Raw genomic sequence first — 19,024 nt, 5'->3', positions numbered from 1 at the left:
GGAAAAGGACCTCTTTTCTAAAACTATGATACAGTGTTTTCAAATATGGCAATCATCAAGGAAAACAGAAATGGAATCTGGCAGGAAAGGGACGTGAGTGTCCACTTTTTGGGTAATGTAAGATGGAAAGGTAGGTGAGAATGAGCCAGCACCTTCTAGATCCTGGAGAGGGGGCAAAGCTGTGCTGCCTGCTCAGAATTCAGGCCAAAGCTTTTCTCCCTGTGGTGAATCTTCAACAAGCAGCTGGCTTCCTGCACCCAGGGCACACCGAAGAATCTACCATCGCATTTTAGGAAGCCTTCCCGGAGTTTCAGGGCAGAAACTGTCCCAGTCAAAAAAAAAAAAAAAAACAGCAAATAAAAGAAGCCCTTAACCTGATTTGACCAGCTTTGTTCATCATATCAGAGGGAGGCCAAGCAAGCCCATCCAGTCTGTCTAAGATGGGGTAATTAATCTCATTGTCTCTCTCTCACTCACCCACTCATACACACAGCCACCCACATACACTCACACACATATACACATGAAAACTCACACATGTACTCACACTCACATATTCTCACACACTCACATATCCACACACACACACACACACACATCCATGCACATCTACTCACACACCTACTCACTCACACATTACACACACTGTCCTATCTTCAGCCCCCAGAGAAGCAGACTCAGATATTGCCCCACCCCCATCATATTATTTTCCTTCTCAACAGCAACAACTCTCCTTTGATAGAAATCTCCTTCTTCTAAAGGGACACTCTCATCAACACCAAGCCCTGGGGACCGTGTGGAAAATAAGCACACACCTGCTCTGCCATCGGCCCCTTTATTGCCGAGATGGTATTAGCCTGTTCCTCTGGAGGAATACTGGCTCAGAACTTTTATAAGTAGGAGACTCAATTATGCTTCTTATGAGTTCCCTAAATTTGGAAATAGAGCTAAATAAGGAAATACATTAGTCAATGTCCTTCTCAACCTCCTCCCCTACTCATTTCTCAATCTTTTTTTTTTTTTTTAATCTGCTTTCATGGGGTGCTTTCTTTGACTTAGTAAAACTGCCAACTGTAGCCCCATAAACAGGGCCCCATACTGAGATGTGAAAGGGGACAAGTGAGGAAACAAATGCCAAACTAGGTACACTCTGAGTATGGCCAGCATACGGTTAAGGCCTCATGGGCAAGTGAGGGCCAAGCCAAGTTCATCGAACAATGATCAGTGTCACAGTGAGATTCCCAAGAGAAAGAACGTTTCAGTACAGGAGATCTTTATACTTGAACTAAAGTGCAAATAGCAATGTTGCCAATATTTGGGGATTACAGAGGTGTCCCCCAAGAATAAGTCCTAGGGAGGAAAAAAATACCATGGCCTGAAACTTAAACGATATTATCCCACATAAAAAGTCACAGCAGAGATATGCTGCTGTGACCTTACAGACCTTACAGACCTTACAGAGGTCTTTCTGGAAGACAAAATTTGAAACCTGCTTGATTTAGAAATACATCAAAAGAAGATATGACCATGAAGTCTGACCATGGAAGCAGAGAGAAAGGAAGGTTATGGAAACCAACTTGGGCAATGCCCTTCTAGGGATTTTTCAGGCTGAAGGCCCCCATCAGTTGTTCCCAGTGGCAAGGAAGGAAGTTGAGTTGCCTGATTCATGTGTATTCAACTACCTGTACACCGATGAGGTACTGGAGTTAGGAGAGAGAGGGAAAGGGAGGGGAGGAGGGATGGAGGGAGGGACAGAAAGAAGGAGGGAGGAAGCGGAAGAGAGGGGACAACTGAGAGGAGAAAGAGGAAGAGAAGGAGAGAGGAAAGCGGAGGAGGAGAGAGAAAGGGAGCATGAGGTGAATACAGGGGATGTGACCCTGTTGGTTCTTCAATCAGCCCCAGTACTTGAGCCTAGTAGCATCTCTCTGTGCTTCGTGATTTTCAGTGCTTAAATATAGCTATTGCTCATTCAGTATGGCCCCTAACCAGTGTTTCCAAGTGTGACCCTTGGACCAGCGGCATCAGCATCCCCTGGGAATTTGTTAGACATGAAAACTTGGGTCCCACCCAGTCCTACTAAATCAGAAATTCTGTGGGTAGGGCCCAGCAGTTTGTGTTTTAACAGGCTCTCTCAGTGATTCCAACTCACGATAAAGTTTGAGAACCACTGCCCTAAACACAAGTCAACTACTGCATCTGGAGCTCCACTGAAGAAAGAGCTGGAGAAACCTCTCATTTACATAAACACAAGAACATTCTGGTTTTATACATCAGTTTGGGAGCCTGCGGGATTTGAGTCTGTCCTCACATCTCTGAATATTGCGAAGACAAGTCTTTGAGTTTGGGGGAGCTGAAAGCTGGTCCTTGCCAAGAGGAGAGAGTCACCAAGGTAATGACCCACTACTAGGCTTCTGGACATCTGACTTCTCCATATGCTGGGGGGAGGTTCTGCTCCATTTTCAGACACAGAAAAATAGGTTTCTGTGATTTGAGAGAGACCCACACCTTGGTACCATGCTTTAGAAAGGTCTAGTGCACTCTTCCAAAACGGCCATTCAGCTCTATGTATAATGTCATGGTAATCATGTGGCCACTTTCAGGTGACAAATTTCTGTGAAACTTTTGGCAACGGCTAACTAAACTGTTTTCTTGCAATCCAATATATCACTCTCGTGTGTGTTTCTATACTGCTTTTATTGTTTCATGTTCTTTGTTATGTGCACTCAGACTTAACTTGTAGACAACTGTGGGCAGCACAGCTGGGTATAAAAGAGAGTTATTTAATGGTGTTATTTAAGGTGTGCACCTTAGCCGTGCAGTTTACAAAAGCAAATCCCTGTGAGGTATAAAGCATCAGAGAGGCAAAACAACAGTCACTGACATCTCTGTAGAGGAGAGAAAGAAGCTGAGTCACTGAGCTTGCAATTCAAGAGAAGGCAAATATATCACAGAACAAAGGATGAACCTCCACCCTGGGTCACAGGACATCAGCTTCAGAGATGTTCACCAACACAGAAAGATTTGTTGCTTACGATAAAAGACATCTGTGAAATGTCTTTCACTGAACAAAGCATCATCTGACCCCTAACTAAACATAGCTTGCTTTATAAAAGGTTGTTTTTTTTATATAATATTGCCAAACACTATTTCTGTAGCTCTTTGAAGAAGAGAAAGACCAGTTAGTGTTATTGAATCTGTGGCAGACATCATTCTAATCTGTGTCTGGGAAAGTACATCACACCTATACCTACCTGCTTAATTTGCTATATATTTAGGGATAGAGACTAACGTTATTTAATAAAAGACAAAGCAAAACACTTACACTACTGAGTGCCCACCATCTGTAGAACTGTGCTAAGCACCCTCAGGAAAAAAAGAAAGGCAGGGACCACTTTGGCTTCCAGAAGAGACAAGGTACACAGAAGTTCAGTACTGAAATGTTTGTGCTTAGAGAAGTTCCATGTGAATTAGAATGTAGCAGGAGAAACTTCCATGGAAGAGATGAGCTTTGCTCAGTAGGTAAAATTTCACAAGGAAGTCTGGCAGGAAATATAAGCAAAGCAGAACAACAGAGACAAGATTCGGTGTTTTTTAAGATAAAATGCAATTCCTCACTTCCATTTGGGATGAAATATCTGGAAGCAGCAAAGCCACCAACAGGAAGCTTGATTATTCACCATCAGAGAAAGATGTATTGACTTGACTGTCCAAGCCCAACTGAATCCTCCATTCCCAATTCTAAACACAAAGTAGATGAGATGTCTCCATGCCCTTCACACCAGGGCATCATCTAGCACATTTCAGCTGTCACCGCTCCTAATTATTTTGCTCCCTGTCACCTCTAAGAAGTCATCTAGGGATCAAAGAGATGCTATCAGAAGCAGGGACTGAGTCTGGTGGAGGAGCTGTGCAGGTTGTGGGAGTCAGAGTGAACAGGGATGTCAGCTCGCTGCTGGTTAAGTGTAGGGCTCAGATTCAATTTTCTGCTTTTCCCCCTGGTCCCAAAGTATCCTGGAATAGTACTTCCTGTTTGGGCTAAGAGCTTTCATCTTGGCAATGTCAGCTGGTTACAGGGACCTAAGGCAGATGACAGGTGCTAAGAGCATGACAGGAGGTCAGATTTATCAAGGAAAACAATCTCAAAGCACAACCCCTTCTGTCTCCCTCTTCCGAAGGGCAATGAGAAGAGGGGCCCGTCGGCACTTAGTAATATTAGAGAAAGGACTTCTGCTCCCAGAGGAAGACCTTTGCATATGCCAGCATTCAGTTGAAAACTTTTGGCTTCAGTTTCTCAGTTCATGAACTCTAATTTAATATTCTCTGATTTAGACACACTCTGATCTGATATTCTTTTTCTCCCTCCTGAAACGTAATTATGTTTGTGGTATGATGATTTCCGGAGCAACTTTGAGGAGCTGTGAGTCTGCTTTTGTGGCACTGTCTACCACGTGTGATTTGTGGGCCTGACTCAGTCTCCCCCACTAGAACATCAGCTCCCCTGGATGAATCACCTGGGCAGTCTCCAGCGCAGAAATGTGCCCAGCAAAAGTGCTCAATGAATACACAGAGGAGAGAACTCAGGTTCTTTCCACTTCTCCACCGTACAGAAGACAGGGTCTCGCTAAATCTTTTTTGTTCTGTTTTGTTTCTTTTGCGGTACACGGGCCTCTCACTGCCGTGGCCTCTCCCGTTGGGGAGCACAGGCTCCAGACGCGCAGGCTCAGCGGCCACGGCTCACGGGCCCAGCCGCTCTGCGACATGTGGGATCCTCCCGGACCGGGGCACGAACCCGTGTCCCCTGCGTCAGCAGGCAGACTCTCAACCACTGCGCCACCAGGGAAGCCCCATTGGTGCTTTTAACACGCCCTCCAGGTGACTGTGATGCTCACTACAGTTTGAGAACCACTGGTGTACAGACTGGGGCCCAGGAGGATCAGGTGTACACATCACTTGTCAATGTAGAATCACAAACTTAGGTTTGTTTGACCTAAGTGACCTCTGTTTACTGCTGCTTGTCAGGAAGAGATACTTTAATTCCATAGTTTGTGTGAACTGTCAACTTGGAGAGGATGGGATACAATCTTCACAGGCCACTGGGCTCCCGGAAGCTCAGGCTATTTGACTCTGAAGAACGACATACCACATCCTAATGAATGAATTTGTCAAGAGCTACTCCCCTTTGTGAGGATTTTAGCAGAGACGTTGGTGACAGCCATCCACTTTTATGGATTTTCACCGAGTAATTAATAGGATAACAGTTACAAGTGCAAGTTAAGTGCATATTATTTCCACTGGATTGGATCATAAATAAGTCATATAGCTTTGAAAGTGAATGGGAAGAGACGGTTGAAAAGAAAGACCTATTGGGAGCTGAATGAGGGAGGCCAGACTTAATTTTAAGCCCTACCTTCTCATTTTCCTGAAGCAAGCCGTCCACAGGGGGCCAGCCGAGACCGTGGGGCATTGTGTTTCACTTTGTGCTTCCACACAAGGTATCGGAACATAGACAATCTACCAAACGTAGACGTTCCCGAGTCTCTCCTCCTTCCACAGACATCAAAAGTGAAAACAGCTCAGTACGCCAGAGGTAAGGAGGAGGGACAGAGCAGCAAAGCTTCAGGAATATTTTGCAACACACTTATACAAGCTATTGGACATTTTGTCTCTTTTTTTAGTACCTGGGCTAACGTCCTCCCCAACCACAAATTCAGGGCTTCTTTTCAGCAATGGAGAGGTCCCTCGATTCAACTCCTGTTCCGAATCAATGCCGGGTCTCAGGGCCACGTCACACCTTTTGTGGGCCCTGGGAGCTTTTGTCTTCACAAGCCCTTTCCTTGACCAAAAAAATTTTTTTACTTATATTTTATGACTGCATAGGTATAAAGACAAATATAATCCAGGCTGGGCTTCATGATTATATATTTATTGTTATTATGGTCACTAAAAACGTAAACACGTTAGCATTTACGTTTTGCAGGTCTGTTAGTAGCTTCCTAGGGCTGCTGTAACAAAGTTCCGTAAACTAGGTGACTTAAACATCAGAAATTTACTGTCTTACAGATCTGGAAGCTAGAAGTCCAAGCTCAAGTCGTCAGCAGGGCCATGCTCCCCTTGAAGGTGTTAGGGAAGGAACTGTTCCAGGCCTCTCTCTTAGCTTCTCGTGCTTCCTTGCCTTGTGAGAGCAGAACTCTAACCCTCACTTGCTGTTCTCCCAGTGTGCAGGTCTGTCTCCAAATTTCCCCTTTATATAAGGACACCAATCATGTCCGATTAGGGGCCCACCCTACTCCAGTATGACCTCATCTTTACTAATCACTCTGAATGCGACCCTATTTCCAAATAAGGTCACATTCTCAGGTGCTGGGGATTAAGGATTTCGGGAGGATACAATTCCACGCAACAAGGGGCCTATGCTCTGTGTCTAGTGGAGAAATTGTCCGTGCAAAGCTTCCTCTAGGATGCCGAAGGGGAGATGCAGGTCTGCGGTTTCCAAAGCATCAGAAATGAGATAAGGGCCCAGGGGTGAAAGAGGGAGACATTTTACATTTAGTTTTACCCTCTTTTTAGAAAAATATTTCAACAGCTTTATTGTGTAACTGACATACAACAAATTGCATAGATTTAAAGGGTTTTACACATACATATGCCAAAACTTATCAAACAGTTTGATCCTGTTTTTAAAGGAAATATTGCAGGATTCAAAAACACTTCAAGGGAGATTTTCTGTGGATCAACTCACCCTGGAGGGGGTTAACTTCTCTCAATGACCCACTTCCAATAAGCCCAGGTGAGCCCTAACCTGCCTCGACTGCAGATCAGGAGCCAACCTTCCTCCACTTGGACGTCTCCATCCTGCATGTTTGTGCTTGTCTCTTGGAGCTGAGCCCTCCTAGGAATTGAGGAAGGACACAATTTTTTTTTTTTTTAAATCTGATTTTCACGGAGGCAATGTACATCTCATGCTTTCTTCCCCCCATGTTAACTGTTTTTTTCTTCCCCTGCAAGAAAACTTCAACTTGCCCCTCGGTCCTAACGGAGGATCCAGCTAAAGAGAGGGATGTGTCCATCGCCCCCAGACGCTACCTCTTTTTTCCCCTCTCCTCTATTAAAAAAAGAGAGAAAAAGACTGAGGGAGATTGGGAAGGATACCTGAAATGAGTACTCCCTTTGTGGCTTCCATTTTTAAAGTTACTATCAGCCCATTGCAACAAAAGCCTCCAAATTCTTTCTCCGTCTGTGGTTCAATGGTTTCATTCCCAAAGGATTCTAGAAACCCAAACAAAGTGCTGGCTGTCCTCCTTGAACCTTCCCCTCCCACACAAAAATCACCTCACACAAAAACAGCCAAATAAAGCAGCACAGCCTGAGGCGGGGGGCGGGGGCCCACAGAGTGAGAACTGAACAGTCCATGAACTTGGCCTGTCCATTTAAATTGCAAAAGCTCCAGCTCATTCGCAGACACACAATTGGGTCTGGCAACACCATTCACAGCCCAGGATGTGAACTGGAGCCTAAGTCGTCATTACAGGCACCCAGGACAATGCCAGTTAGGCTGTGTCAAAAGCCAGGCTGTCCCCGAGAGAAGGTTCTCTTAGAGCAGTAAATAATAGTAATGGCTTTGAGAGTGTGTGTGCCCAACACGAAACATTTCATGTTTCCAAGGAGGAGTACTTGAAACCACCCTAGGAAGGCTTTTTCCTTCGGCACAAATTATAATAAAATAATGGTAGTGGTGACTCCAAGCCATAAATCTGTTAGGTCTTGGTTAACTTAGAAAAAAAAAGTGATATTGTTATGTACATACACACGACCCCGTGACTTGTGGAAGAAGTTAGTTCTCCTTTCTCCTCAAAAAAGATCCTCAGGTTGGTTGACCTACCAGACTCAGCCCAAAGGTTGAGCAAAACCCCGGTGAGCAAGAAGCTGTGGTCTTTTTTAAGGCTGTACACGTAGAGCATCTCTACTTCCTGCATGGCATTCAGCAACTACAAAATATAAGCCCTAGGCATCCTGCTTGGGCAGTGGAAGAGGTGTGGTTTAGAAGGAATGGGTGGTCTCAGCTCTGGGTCGGTATATGATGAACCGCTGGAGGTGTTCCAAGGTCCTCTCCAAATGCCTCAGCTGACTAATCCTATACAACAATGACTGCCAGCAAATCAGGTGGGACAGGAAGAGAAAGTTCAGTGGACAAACGACTCAAATTCCATTCCCAGCCAGAAACTTCATGCCACACAGTACGGACTTCAGAGGACAGTGTCCTGAGGAACGGTGGATTCTGCGTCATATGACGTTGAGATTTTCTTGACCTTGGAGGAGCTGCCTGCACTCCCATGCTTCTCCCTCTCAGAAAAGGAATAAGACAGCTTATTCTCTGTCCACACGATCTCTGATAATATGGCTTTCAAGAAGCCACCAGCTTCATGCTTTCTTTCTGTGGGCTATAATAACCAGGAGCAGGGCAAAGTGAGATGGGAAAACGCCTCCTTGGGGTGACAGTTTCCAAAGAATGGAATAAGGCAGAGGGTAGGGTCAGACAGACTGAAAATTTTCATCAACGCTGCTCACAGGGCCATGTTCCAGGTCAGAGATGGCGGCTGCTTCTTTCCTGTCTGGTCCTGGAAACGTAGAGGTTTACACCCAGGGCATTGAGCCAATGCCCCATAATTCACTAGGGCAGGTGCTGGAACTTCAGCTCTGTGCACAGACCTGGCAGCCAAGCTTCACTGACCTAATGGGCTCCACGGACTTAGCTATGGGGGTCTAGCCCTCTCCCTCCAATCTCATCTTTAGAGCCTCAGGGCCCGTCTTACTCCCGTCACCTGTTTCTTATTCACGTGGGAGGCCTCGGCAACCTTGCTTTTCCTTGTCTTCTTTCCCCACTCCCTGCAAGGCCACAGCTGACCACCCCGCCCCCCGCCCCCCAACATGCCTCAGACCAACTGCACAGATCTCCTTGGGAACCAACATGCCACCCCTTGCCAAGCTTCCTCAGAACTCTACCTTCCCTCCCAGCTGAACAAACGTTTCCCTCACAACATTTATGTAACTCCTGAAATCCGACCTCCTCCAGGAAGCCGCTCGAGATTGATTAGGGAGAAATGCAAATGATTCCCACGGCCCTAAGTAAATATATACATATTTATTTCTAGGAGTTGTTGTCTCTAACAACCGCCAAGTCCCTAGGTGTTCCTTCTCTGCCACCCCCAGTGAATGCTGTTATTCTTTTAAAAAGTGAAAGTAGGGGCCTCCCTGGTGGCGCAGTGGTTGAGAGTCCGCACACAAACCTGCAGAGTTATGACAGCTTTTCCCATAATTCACTAGGGCAGGTGCTGGAACTTCAGCTCTGTGCACAGACCTGGCAGCCAAGCTTCACTGACCTAATGGGCTCCACGGACTTAGCTATGGGGGTCTAGCCCTCTCCCTCCAATCTCATCTTTAGAGCCTCAGGGCCCGTCTTACTCCCGTCACCTGTTTCTTATTCACGTGGGAGGCCTCGGCAACCTTGCTTTTCCTTGTCTTCTTTCCCCACTCCCTGCAAGGCCACAGCTGACCACCCCGCCCCCCGCCCCCCAACATGCCTCAGACCAACTGCACAGATCTCCTTGGGAACCAACATGCCACCCCTTGCCAAGCTTCCTCAGAACTCTACCTTCCCTCCCAGCTGAACAAACGTTTCCCTCACAACATTTATGTAACTCCTGAAATCCGACCTCCTCCAGGAAGCCGCTCGAGATTGATTAGGGAGAAATGCAAATGATTCCCACGGCCCTAAGTAAATATATACATATTTATTTCTAGGAGTTGTTGTCTCTAACAACCGCCAAGTCCCTAGGTGTTCCTTCTCTGCCACCCCCAGTGAATGCTGTTATTCTTTTAAAAAGTGAAAGTAGGGGCCTCCCTGGTGGCGCAGTGGTTGAGAGTCCGCCTGCCGATGCAGGGGATACGGGTTCGTGCCCCGGTCTGGGAGGATCCCACATGCCGCGTAGCGGCTGGGCCCGTGAGCCGCGTAGTGGCTGGGCCTGTGAGCCGTGGCCGCTGAGCTTGCGCGTCCGGTAACGGGAAAGGCCACGACAGTGAGAGGCCCACATATCGCAAAAAAAAAAAAAAAAAAAAAAAGTGAAAGTAACTTTAATGTTTTACTCAGTATAAAAATGTCAGATGGTCATACTAAAGTTAGATTCGTAGATGCAGAAACTTACCTGAAGAATGTAAAAAAAAAAAAAAAATCACAAAACCCTACTATACAGAGGTAAATTTTTACAGGATACACTTCTTTCCATAAATGCATTTACTCTTGACAGATATTGCCTCTAGGACACTGACAAAAATGGGGCTAATTAACATAGCAAAGAGTAAGTAGCTACTCATTAACTGGTTCTGTTTACACGCCTACCATGAAAGGATCATTTCTATGCTTAAGCAGAGACTTTCAGCTTGACTAGGGCTGTCATTAAGAAAACAGTGAACGCCAAAAACAACATTTCTATGATTTCATTTATATGAAATGTCCATAATAAGTAAATCTATAGAGATTTGTGTGGCATGTGAATTATACCACAATAAAGCTTTTCTTAAAACACGAAAAAAAAAAGAAAAGAAAACAGTGAACACAAGTAAGATATCTTCTGTGAAGTGGAAGAGGAGTGAAGTTCAATCCCCTTATCACTTTGCTATAGACACTGATGAGTCTGGCAAAAGTGGGAAACATTGGTTTGGGTAAAGGGTGACTGAGGTTGACAAAAGAAGTGTAAGCAGGCCTGATGAGCAAATCTGCCAATCTTTCTGCCCAGTACCACAGAGCATGAGTCTGATTCTAAACCCAAATCTAGTGTGAGGCTCTGCCAGGCACAGGTGATACACCGCTTGCCTTGGCTTGAAGGTCTGAGGCCACCGTCTCTATGTCATATGCATGTGTGACCAGGAAAATAGAAGAATCACAGCTTCTGTCTCCCTCCTGCCATCCAGGGAGAAGACAGCCTTGGCCCAATTTGATCCTGGGCCTTGTTGGTCTAATCAGAGTAATGGATTAGGGATGAAGGAGACTAAAAGGAACTGAGATTCTTTTGACTGGCTCACAGTGGAGAAACCAGACTCATGGAGGAGGAAATAATAGATTTGGAAGGTAAGAGGTTGGTAAGGAAAAGTTAAGAATCAGAAGGCACTGGGTTTGAGAAAAAGTTTGAAGACCTCCTTTTTTTTGTTTTGTTTTGAGGAGAGGGAGTGATTCAGGCAGCTATCATACTGTGATGGGTGGCGTTTTGGGGAGATAAAGAGATTTTTCAGAAAATCTGCTGCAAGTTATACGTGGAATCCTTCTTTTAGCATTTTCTGAAAAACTGTAATAAAGATACAGATTGCTTCAAAATTCTTTTTGGAAGTCAGTGTGTGTTTCTTTGGCAGTGACACGGTGCTGATACTGGAGATACAAGGCAGCTTAGTCTTACGCGGGTTACATATAAAAACCTGTGTGGTTTGCTTTGAGCTCTCAGTTTCTAGAGGGCAGGGATCCATATCCATGCAGATGATCTGGACACATCCCAGGAGACATCTTTTCATCGTTCTAAAAGCTCTGAAGGAGGAAGGAGAATTTGAGTCCTGGCTCACCTTCTTACTAGCTGTGTGGCTCAGGATACGTCACTCCCTGAGTTCACTGTCCTCACAAGTATACTGTGGGCAAGGATGGTGACATCTGCCTGCACCTAGGGGTTCTGTGAGGATCAAATGAGATAAGTATATATGAGCATGTTCTGTGAACTGTAAAGAGCTACCCAAATCATCACGTGGTATGGCGTCCTGGACAACATGACATTCAGCCACTTGCTGTAACTCACCATAACAATGGCGGCTGGAATGGTTCCAGGACTGATTCTGCCCAGGGCTATTAGCGAGTCCTCTCTATCCCTTCCTGGTATCTCCTCTGTCTTGGGAGCCAGGGAGGAATAAACTCAGTCCTAGGAAATCTACTGGGAACTTCACAACTTCCCTACCTCATTTCACCCAGGGCCTCCACCACTGATTAAATGGAAATGCTGGAGGGTGTAATGGGCCCAGGCCAGGATTCTGTTGAATCCAGCCTATGACTGGCCACCACGCCCTGGGCTGATGGTGACTTCACCCACTGGCTCCCATCTCAATGGACGGCTCTCTCTGAAAGGCCATTTTGTGACTTGTCCTGGGAGCACTTCATTCATGCTGGCTGAAGTTCTTGCCCTTTCTGCTCAAAATTAACCCTACTCAGTCCAAAGCAGCCACAAAGAATCTGAATGAGACAGCGGCAAGGGAGGACCTTGCACAATCCAAGTATGTTTCCAGGGGAGCTTTCTTTGCTTTCCAGGATTCCAAGAGAATCCCGTCCAACCACGGAGGCAATGGCTTGGCGGGAGTCAAGGGCCCGCCTCCCGTGGAGGTCTCTCCCCATATGTTCCCATCCCTCCCAGGAGCTGAACCTCCCTATGGAAAGGAAGCCAGACACATGTCTACCTGCTGCCTCAGAATCTGATCCTGCCTTTTTTGTTTTCAGTAGCTGAGACCAAAGGCCTGGCCCATTCCCTCCTTGGTCTGAGGCAAGAGTCCTTGCAACGGATTTTCCTGAGAGGTAGCCCAGAGGCTGGTGTGACAAGGAGCTGGCCTGCTTTCCTTGGCCTTGGCCTGGCCAGTTCTGCCCTTGCCCTGAGCCAGGCCAGCGGGACTCAGGGCTCAAAGCAGCACCAAGACCTTGAATTAAGACACAGGCAACTCATTCCACTTTCCTGGCCGCCTCAATGGATCTGTCTTGTCGGCCTGCGTCTAAAACCCCTGAACGATTCCAGCTGCTGAGCTGGGCCTGCGGACACAGCGACATTTGGTTTCTGTTAGAGCACAACAGATCAGTGTCTTCACCTGCTTCATTTTTTCCCTCCTGCACCAGGAGGGGGACAAGGCAGCCAAAGCCTGATGCTGCTGATTTGGAGATTTCCCATTTTGTTTCGGTGACTTCATGCCTTGGCCTGGACTCTGCTGGTATCTTCCAAAACCACTTGATTTCCTGTGTATTTCCAGCACTCGGCCAAAAAGAATGTACAGTATGAAAAAAATGTCTGCTGCCCTCAATTGCAGAGACCCTCTGGAAAAAAATATCTGGAGGGCTTTTAAATAAAAGAAAATAATTACAACCTGCTGAGTGCCTTACAGAATCTATGAAACTCGACCTTTTCCAAAATATCATAGTATTTCCTGTGGCTTCTGTAGGCTAAGCCTTCATGGATTTATAAGAATGCGTCCAACACAGTCTCTGGGCTCCATTTCTTTTTAAATCCAAAAGTCAGATGTGAAAAGGCCAAAGACATCCTCTTGGAGGACAACATCCCAAAAGGTGTTAAGCTAAAAACCCAGCTGGAAAAATAGAGGCTGCCAGCTGTCGGGGGGTGGCAGGCCATGTGCATTTATTTTATTTTATAATTTTTTTAATGAATGGAGGTTTGATTTTCCAGCTTGCCGCCCAGTTGTAGCTTTGCAGACGCTGTACATGGCAGGTATGCCTCGCAGATGTGTAGCGGCACAGCTTACAACTATACGGTGGGTGGAGAGTGGTTTATGAGCCTTGAGATTCATAAATTCTAGTCTTTAGAACTCTCTGTATAAACATGGTTAAAAGTTAGAAAGGGAGAGAGAGAAAACATTCTGACCTTAAACTACCTGTGATCAACGATCCAGACTCCTGCTGGCCTTTCCCAAGAGAAAACTGAAACCTTTTGAAACAGAAACTCAAGGAGACAGAAGCTTCTACTGACTTTCCGGAAGAGGTAAAGATTCCAGGCTTGGGTTCACTGTGCGTGACTACTGCCCACTAAGTCTATACGTGGACAGACGAGATGAAAGGGAGGGAGGTACAATCAGCTGGACACTTAAACCTGCACAGACCATCTCAAATACGTGGTCATAAAAATCTCTCTCCCTTGGTGGCTTTGCAAAAATAATTCAGATTATTGTCTTAACTTCGTACTGTAGGCCGCCCGCTTAAGTTAAACCTGTGGAATTAAGGCCTTCATTTCCAGTGAGGAGGGGTCGAATTCCATATCAAATGACTCTGAATAAACTAGTGAGCACAAACTCACTAATCGACTCTAGTTAGTGTCAGCCTCAGGCTGAACTGTGAACTGGTGACTATGTGTTTTCACAGCCCTCGCCCTCCCCTTGTGCTTGCCTTGTCTCCCAACTCGGGACCCTCCCTTCAAGCTTGGCGGCATCCCAGGTTGGGAGAAGTCCCTTGCTCAACTTAAAACTTACTTAGGAGTTTTCTTCTCTAGCAAAGTAATTTCCGTTGAGGTGACAACAGCTGAGTAGGGTTCACCTCCCAGAGAACAGCCATGTTTTAACCACCACGGGAGAGTCCAAAAAAAGTCAGACTCCTGGGAACACAGGAGAGCTGATGAGAGAGAGACTGTAAATTGGGAGATGGAAACATTCAACCAGTCTTCATTCGCAAGAGAGAGAAGCGTAAGGAGGAGCCTGCTTTCCGCTGGGGTACAGAGTTTAAGTGATGGGGAGTGGAGGAAACATAAAGGAACAGGCTGGAAATAAACAACATCTCTTTATTCAACCTTGGCCTGTTAAATAGTGAAATACTAACAACTATTTTATACAGAGAGAAAAATGCTAACACAGCCCAATGACTTTGCAGGGACACTTTATAAACTTCCTGTAGTTCAGGCTGCCTCTACCATCTTGGGACTTCAAAGTAAGTGAAGCTTGTTACCATATGATCCAGCAATCCCACTCCCAGGCATATATCCAGAGAAAACTCTAACTCTAAAAGACACAGGCACCCCAGTGTTCACAGCAGCACTATTTACAATAGCCATGACATGGAAGCAACCTAAGTGTCCATCGACAGATGAATGGATAAAGAAGATCTGATACATATATACAATGGAATATTACTCAGCCGTAAAAACAGAATAAAATAATGCCATCTGCAGCAAGACAGATGGACCTAGAGATTATCTTACTAAGTGAAATAAGTCAGACAGAGTAAGACAACTATCATATGATAGCACTTATGTGTGGACTCTAAGATACAAATGAACTTACAAAACAGACTCACAGACAAGAAAACAAACTAATGGTTACCAAAGGGGATAGCAGGGTTGGGGAGAGATAAATTAGGAGTTTGGGATTAACATATACACACTGTTATATATAAAATAGATAAACAACAAGGACCTACTATATAGCACAGGGAACTGTAATCAATATCTTATAATAACCTATAATGGAAAAGAATCTGAAAAAGAATATATATGTATGTATAACTGAATCACTTTGCTGTACACCTGAGACTAACACATTATAAATTAACTATACTTCAATTAAAAAATGTTTTAAAAAAAAAGCATAGGTGAGGCTTTCTCACGTGGACCACGAGAAGGAGTGCTGTGCATAAAGAGAGGAGTTCTCAGATACACAGTGTGTGATGGCTGGAGGGTACAAGCAAGGCACAGAATAGAATACATAAACAGACCACGGGAAATTTTTGGATGAGTTGTCCTGGGTTCCCAGGTAAGCCACAAATCAAGTATTAGTAAGTAGGCAGAACCTTTCTTGTTTCTGTGCCTTTCCTTTAGGGATCTAATTCTTAGTAAAGCAACTCAAGAAGAAAAAAACTAATGCTTCTTTGTTTCTAGGACTTGGCCCTTTGTTTTATAATTAATATAGATTCCCACCCAATGCATAAATGTTTAAAGCATCATTTATATTGCATTGCCCACTTGTTAAAGTTTAAAATGCTGCAAATAGCCAAGAGTCTGTGCTTTAGTTACAAGCAAACTTGCTCACCCCATGGTCTTAATCTCTGGCAAACAGTGGCATAAAATTGACTGCTAGGTGAATTTTGTATTTGTTGTACATTCTTTGCCATTATAAAAAAGATACTGGGCTTCCCTGGTGGCTCAGTGGTTAAGAACCTGCCTGCCAATGCAGGGGGACACGGGTTTGAGCCCTGGTCCGAGAAGATCCCACATGCCGCAGAGCAACTAAGCCTGTGCGCCACAACTACTGAGCCTGTGCTCTAGAGCCCGTGAGCCACAGCTACTGAGCCCACATGCCACAACTACTGAAGCCCGCGTGCCAAGAGCCCACGCTCCACAACAAGAGAAGCCACCGCAATGAGAAGCCCGCGCACTGCAAGGAAGAGTAGCCCCTGCTCGCTGCAACTAGAGAAAGCCCATGCGCAGCAACAAAGACCCAATGCAGCCAAAAGTAAGTAAATAAAATAAATTTATTAAAAAAAAAGATCTAAAGATCCAGTTTTCAGTCAAAGCCTAGCTTAAATTATTTTAAGTTATGTACATAGTTGGACTGAAATGTGTGTGTGTGTTTACACATGTGCACATCTACATGATACACTGTACACTATTTTTTTCACCCATTTCACCCAGAAATGGGTGAAAAAAATAGTCCTAACCCAATATTGGTACAATTAGTTAATAAAGATCTAAGGAGATATAAACCAACACCTTCAGACATTAGGGATTGTTTTTTCAATTGAAGTATAGTTGATTTATAATATTGTGTTACTTTCAGGTGTACAGCATAGTGATTCAGTTATTTTTTCTTTTTATATTTCATTATAGGTTGTTACAAGATACTGCATATAAATCCCTGGGCTATACAGTAAATCCTTGTTGCTTATCTGTTTTATGTATAGTAGTTTGTATCTGTTAATCCCACACTCCTAACTTGTCCCTTCCCCTCTCTTCCCCTTTGATAACCATAAATTTGCTTTTTACAGACATAGGAATTATTTTATTCACAAAGGAATGGGTCTAAATACTGAACAAGCCATTTGCTTTAAAAAATAGTCATATGGAAATAGAGTAAGAATATTCCTCCTCATGTCATTCTTAGATATTCTGAGGGTTCACACCACTTTGGCTTGTATGTCAACTCAAGGGTGGATTGTGCAGTGGCTGGAAAGCAAGGCAGGCTTTTTGCCAAGCTTCATTCCTGTAACTGGGCTTCTGACCTAACCCTTATGAGCAAGTCTCTCCGAGTCTTTTTGTCAGGTTCTACCCTGGTTTTCTTTCCAGGCCTCCCAGGGTCCTAGCCTGGTTCCTCTCCTTGCCTGAATCCCAATCTTACCATCATAATTTTTAGATTTTCTGACTGTCAGAGGGTTATAACGCAGGAAGCTTGGCACTGATTGTGGGAAGTTGGGTCTGTTTCAGTAACACCTCCCCGTTATGGGGGAAGATGAGTCTGCACTAGCAGAAAAGTCTGAATTCTGAAATATTTTAAAGAGAAGAGGTCCTGGTATTTTCCAGTAAGGAAAGGAGGAGCTCTATTCAAATACTAAGAAGAGTTTCCTGGGACACTTCAGTTAAGGTATATGTGGTTTGTCAATATTCTGAGTAACAGCTGTTCTTAAACTTTAGTAAACCTACGAGTCACTCAAGGAGTTTGTTAAAATGCGCATTCCTAGGTCCCCCATCCCTCCTGGCCCAGGATCCTAATTCAGAAGTTTTGGGGTATAATTCAGGACTTTTGGACTTTTTCTCCCCATGATTCTCTCTCTTGGATGGAATTTTGAGAAACATTGCTCTATGTATTCAGTAAACAACATCCATGTATGAATCACAAGTTTTATTTTCATACAGACCACTATCGTTAGAAAAATATTTGCTGTCTTTAAAAAGTTTAGTATGTCCCCTATAATCTCATTTGTACCATTAATTCTTCAAGTAAATTATTTCTATAAAACATAGATGTAAAAGTTAACGTAGCCTGATCCAGACCGAATTACTGCAAATCGCTCTAAGAATGGATGAAATGCAAATTAATGAGATTTCTGTAAATGCTTGTTGCATGTTGCTAACTAATATTCTATGGTGGTGTGAGTTATGATATATACATTCAAATACCGAGCTGTTTTAGCTATTTTAGGAAATTAATTTCAAGGCTATTTTTACACTAGCTAAGAGGGAGAATACAGCTGACGGTCATCTAAGTAACCCTTATGGGCCAAATGGATATGGTCTAGACCTGCCCAGATAAATGTTTCAGGGTGACTGTTAGAAAATTTCGACACTATCTCCCTTACCAGGAGTATAACAGAGAGAAAATCTGCCCCATGATTTTAGGCATGTGAAGAGCTAAATCTAAATAGCAACAATAACATTAACAGCTAATATTAATCAAACCCTTTCTATGTGTCAAGTACTTTACATTCATTATACTGTCTTCACAACATCCCTAATGATATTTACAGATGAAGAAAATGAGGTTCAGAGAGATTAAGTAACTGGTCCAATGCCACACAGCTAGAATCTGACTCCAAAGCCCAAGACATCACGGCTGTGTCTATACCTGAGAAAAAAACTTACTCTCCCCACTGCACGTGACCAGTCTCCTCAAACAGTGTTTCCTTCATTTCAAGCGTAAATCATGCAACTAAAACTTGCAGTTTGAAAAGTTCACGTAGAATGAAGTGGTGCCGAGAAAATAATTATCCAGATATTTTTCTTTAGGAAAAAGAAAAAAACCCTCATCTTCATTTCAGTTTCAATATAGTTTTGCAAACCTATTTTGGTCTGAGTGCCCCAGAGCTCAGATCTGTCCAGATCCGGTGCTTGAACCTCGGTTCTCATCCTACCCAGGTCTAGCAGATGCTTGGGGCAGCCTTATCATTAGATCGCCTGTGTAGAAAATCTTTAGAGGAGAGACCTGAGATTAGATTAGAGGAAAAAGAGTGAAAGATGACCATGAATAGTAATCTCTTCCCTTCTGTGATGGGCTTGGAGAGAATGGTTTTAGAAGTGAATTTTTTTTACTTAAAAAAATTCAAGCAAGGCAAGGAAAAATAACATTCAATGTCCTAGTAGTTGCTTCAGAAACAGGGAATCAGCTGGCACTCTGGGTTACATGGGCTATGCCCCTGCCGTTCATGTTCACAGTCAAAGCCACCAAGGCCCACGGACAAAGTCACCCAAAGGGTGAAGGGCAGGGAAGGATCTGAGTCTCCCAGTCCCCAGATTGGCCCCCCCCCCCC

The 19,024-nt window shown here is 44.4% G+C and overlaps 1 protein-coding gene across 1 annotated transcript in view; it reads right to left on the bottom strand.

Moving 5' to 3' along the window:
* The window catches only part of RORA (RAR related orphan receptor A), a 754,745-nt gene that overhangs the window by 253,618 nt on the left and 482,103 nt on the right, over positions 1-19,024 (bottom strand).

Source organism: Lipotes vexillifer, unplaced genomic scaffold (assembly GCF_000442215.2).
Source record: "Lipotes vexillifer unplaced genomic scaffold, Lipotes_vexillifer_v1.1 scaffold102, whole genome shotgun sequence".
NCBI lineage: Eukaryota > Metazoa > Chordata > Mammalia > Artiodactyla > Lipotidae > Lipotes > Lipotes vexillifer.
This window is presented reverse-complemented; position numbering and strand designations above follow the sequence as displayed.